The sequence below is a fragment of the Sminthopsis crassicaudata genome, chromosome 1, assembly GCF_048593235.1.
Source record: "Sminthopsis crassicaudata isolate SCR6 chromosome 1, ASM4859323v1, whole genome shotgun sequence".
NCBI lineage: Eukaryota > Metazoa > Chordata > Mammalia > Dasyuromorphia > Dasyuridae > Sminthopsis > Sminthopsis crassicaudata.
This window is the reverse complement of record NC_133617.1, coordinates 468291918-468296714: the sequence shown is the minus strand read 5'-3', so window position 1 is coordinate 468296714 and position 4797 is coordinate 468291918. Positions and strand designations below refer to the sequence as shown.

Below are 4797 nucleotides of genomic sequence, written 5' to 3'. Positions count from 1 at the left end.
AAATACAATTTTTAAAATATGTATCTCATCTTTTTAACATGTTTTGTTCATGTTTCATAAAAAATTTTAGCAGAAAGTACTGAAGCCCAGAGACATGAAGTAATCTGGCCCACATGACATTTTCTTGGAAGTGTTCAATGGCAGCAAATATTCATCTTTTAAGAGTGGATATAAATTTGAAAATGGTCAAGAATAATTCTGATCCAAGTCCAGTGAATAAGGTAGATGTAAGGAAGCTAGGGAAGGTATTTGGGAATCTAAAACAAAATATAATTATAAAGTAACAAGACCGTGTGCTCATAAACTGGGCTATGAACATAATTCCCAAAGAGAAGTTCTGAACATGCTTCTGAACAGCTGTCCTACAGGGAGAATTCTTGGAAGCCTAGTGGGCAAAGTTTCATCTTAGCTATTAAAACAGTCCATGACTTTATAAAGAGACTCCACACATGGTGACTTGACAATTTCAGTACAATGACATCATGAAGGTCCCTTGACCAATGGGAGAAGAGTGTGAGTATCCTTTGTCTGATGTCACAGTGGATGCTCCTCCACGCCACCCATGAAAGAGGAGGCTCCCCATCACTACCCCACATTGGGAAAATTAGCTTCTGGGCTAATCTAATCTAATTAAGCAGAACTCAGAACAAGGTGATACTCTTGTATTGGGATAGAGATGAAGGGCAGTGAGGAAAAGAATGATATCTACCTCTTTTGGGCGTGTTGTGGCCATTTTAGTATGAACTTCATTCAGGATACATGGAAGTCAAGTCTCCTTGGCTTTAATTAGACCAGGACCACACAAAGATCCTGGATACTTTAGGGTGCCCATGTGTGCTGGAAAGGTCTGCAGGGAGGCCACACCTTTATCAAAATCTTTCCCCCACTTATAAATCCTAAAATCCTAAAAATGTCTGGCATTTTACCCATTGGAGCTGCATTCTCTAAAGCCTACATAGTGCCCTTTTTCATATTTGTAAAAATGTAGATACTTCTGATATGGGTATAATATTAAGTCCCTAACACCTTAGTATGGATGAAGGATTATTAACTCATGAAGCTAGATGGCTGGTGAGATGGAAGAAATAGTTGCTACTGCCACATGTGGAAAGGGATAAAAAGTAGAATTGGGAGCTCAGTAGATGAATTCTGAATTAACCCTTTTAAAGGATTATAGTTGAGACTGAAGAAAACTTACAGGGCAATTATTAGGAGAGAACTCATCTACTGCTAATTCTCTGTTATTCTATAGTTGTGTCTGACTTTTTGTGGCCTCATTTGGGGGTTTCTTGATAAGGATACTGAAGCTCCAGCTTAATTTGCAAATGAGGAAACTGAGGAAAGCAGGTTAAGTGACTTGTCCGGGGTCACCCATATAGAAAATATCTGTTGTAGCTAGTCTTCCCTCTTCCTCAAAGAGAACTAATGACATCAAGAGGGTGATTTTTAAATTTTGAGCAAATTGGATTTAAAAGAGGCAGAGCTCCCTCACTCTTCCAAGAGTCAAGTAAGTGTCTGAGATTGGGTTTGAACTCCAGAAGATGAATTTTCTTGATTTCAAGGCCAGAGTTCTAACCATTGTACACTTAACTGTCCCTGAATGGCAGGATATTTTACGAACAAAATGGGGACATCAGATAGTAAACAAACTCAGGTTATAAGGAGATGAGTAGCAGCCCAGTACAGAGGAGAGGGAGATAGAATAAAATAAAAAAGATGGATTCATATCTTGCTCCAGATATTTGTTAGGTGTGGCCTTGGGGAAATAACTTCTGGGTTTCAGGGTCCTCATCTGTAAAATGAAGCTATTGGGCTATATGACAGCTACGGTCTCTTCCAGATGGAAGGAAGGGAGGAAGGGAGGGAGGGAGGAAGAAAGGGAAGAATGAAGAAGGAAAAGGGGGGGAAGAAGGAGGAGAGGAAGGAAAGGAAAGAAGTGCTTATATAGATTTAGGAATTATTCTTATAGGGGTGTTAATTGAACCCATGACCAATTCACAAAGTTCTCACTTAGAGATAAGAAGACAACATGAAGTGAAGAAAAGAGGAGGGGAGGGCAGAAGGAATGGGAGCTAGAAAATAGAAATAGAGAAATTCAGTGTCAGATGATGCAGACACATCACAGAGGATAAGGTAATTAAGAAGACATTTACTGTCCTCTTTTCTGTGTTGTAAAATCCATTAGATTATGAAGGAATCTTTCATATCTGTGTTAAATAAACATATCTCCTCAGCAAGCACTTAATGTATTGCTCTACATACACATAATAATAAATGCCTGGTGTGTACTGTAGTTGACTTTGCCATGGGGTGGGTACTTGATGCACTTTAAATATACACAGACACACACACACAGACACACCCCACCACCACCACTATTACCATCACCATCACCACCACTATTACCACCACCAGTGTCATTACTAAACTAGGAATGTGTTAAAAGCACTGAATTCAGAGAACTGATCTCCACCCACCCCCCCTTTAGAAGGTGAATTCTTCTGAGAGAGGAGCCATTTTTCTTACCTTTCATTATAACTCCAGTACATAGCAAGATTCCTTGTATATAGTAAGCACTTAGCAAATAATTTTGGACTAATTGATTGACATTAATTAATAAGAAGAGAAAGATAACTTTTTGTCAAAAGCATTTTTGACCTGCAATGTTTTTTAAAGATCTCATTGTTATCCCATGAATTGTTCCTCTGATACAGGACCAGCATGGGATTAGAGATCACCACCAATCCCTGTGGAAGGCAACAACATACTTCTCCAGTGGAGGACAGCTTCTGCCTTACTTCCACTGACAGCTTCTAGTCAACAGTACTTCTAACTCAGCAACTACATCCTAAAAATCACATAGACAATGAACCCTAAGAATATTTACTGGAAACATTTACCTCAAGATGGATCAAGACAAAGCACTAACAGAATTTCTTTTGGAGCCTTGCAGTTCTGTCCAAGTTCACAGTGCAACGGTGCACCATCAAATCCAACCTTGCCCAAGAATGGTAAGGATTTCGGGAATCTATCTACACCCAGGCCAAAGGTTAGTGTAATTCCAGTCTCCTACCATTTGAACCTTGTCCCTATTCCAGAGTACTCATGTACCCAATCTCCTCCAAACCCCTCCCTTGTTCCTGAGGCAACTAAGGTTGTAATTTTCCAAAGCCCCCCAAGGCTACGGAAGACTTTATCAAGCAAGTACAATGATCTAAGGAAGTTATTCCCCGTAAATTACTGTCCAGTCAAAAAATGTTCAACGAAACCCTTTAAAGACCCAGAGACCAAGGACCCTGACAACCAGCCAGACTTAAGTAAACCTGAAGAAGAGTGTGAACAAGCGTCCAGTTCTTCTCATTTTGACCTCGATCCCATCTCTCTCTTCAACGAGCAACAACATTCAGACACTTCAAAATAACCCTTTGCCCCTAAGACGACAGAAACCATCTTTTTTCAGCCTTCTTAGTACCACTTATTTAATAAATCTCTGATAATAAATTTTATTTCGTTCTGACTTTTGTCCGTAGGTCCTAGGGAGGCAGTATAATACAGAGTAAGGAGACTTTGATCACGAGTTGAAAGCAACTTCCTTTAAAAGGGGAATCATCACTTCCCTGATTTCATGATTTTCTTTGAGAATGAAGGGCAAACAAGAACTTCTAAATCCTATCCAGGTGGCTGTCTATGTGACCTTGACAGTTGTGGACAAGTCACTTTGGTTCTCTTGGATTCAGTTTCCTCCTTCTTCAAATGGGGATAAAAAAGGTTCTTCTGTCCTATTTTTGAAAATTAAAATGAAATAATCCATATAGAACTACCTTAGAATGCTTTATACTACAAAAACAGGAGGTGGAATTATTCTGGGATCATTCTCTCCTCCAAGTTTGTTTGTTTCATTGTCAGCATGGATGGCCCACTCTTTGTACCCTTCATGAGCTACTCCATGAAACCTGCTAAGTGGGAAATGTAGATCCTAATCCTGGTGAGAACACAATCAGGAAGGATGATCTGGGATAAGATATATTCATTCCTTCTCTGTTAAATGAGGTTCAACTACAGCATTTATAAAAATCTTTGTAATTGCAACACAATAACACAGTAGTAACACAGTACTACATTTGGAGGAAGAGGACTCAGGTTCAAATCCTGGTCCTGCTACCTGTGTCACATTAGACCAGTCATTTAACCTCTCTAAGTCTCCTTTCCTCATCTGTACTATTAAGGAGCTGGTCTGGTCTCTTAAGGTTCTTTCCAAAACTTAGGGACCCTCACTAGATACTGGGATTCCTAAACTTCAACTGACCACCTCAGAACCAAGCACCCTTTCCTATACTTGAACTCATTTATTTCCCCTAACATTACTGCTGCTGCTGCTGTTATAGAGATTTGGATAATATTTTGAGCAATTGAAGAATAAAGTTGAAGAATAAAATATTTTTACTATGAAAGTTGTTGCTAATCAGCTTTGTGACTTTGGGCTAGGATCTCTCAGCCTAAATTTTCTTATCTATAAAATTTCTCCCCCTCCCTCCCTCTCTCCCTCTCTTTCTCTTTACCCCTCTTTTTCTCTTTCTCTTTCTGTCTCTCTGTTTCTATCTTTGTCTCTTTGTCTCTATCCCTCTCTGTCTCTGTCTCTCAGTTTCTTTCTGTGTGTGTGTGTGTGTGTGTGTGTGTGTGTGTGTGTGTGTGTGTATTATGAAGAATTATTGGAAAATAGACACACTAAAACATTGTTGGTGGAGCTGTGAATTAGTCAGATTATTCTGGAAAGCAATTTTGATTTTCATATATATA

The 4797-nt window shown here is 39.3% G+C and overlaps 1 long non-coding RNA gene across 1 annotated transcript; it reads left to right on the top strand.

Moving 5' to 3' along the window:
* The first annotated feature begins 558 nt into the window (after window positions 1-558).
* Window positions 559-3501, top strand: LOC141550349 (uncharacterized). The gene is made up of 3 exons (XR_012484585.1): window positions 559-651; window positions 2015-2133; window positions 2715-3501. It is a non-coding gene; the product is annotated as an uncharacterized LOC141550349 (long non-coding RNA).
* The last annotated feature ends 1296 nt before the right edge of the window (window positions 3502-4797 follow it).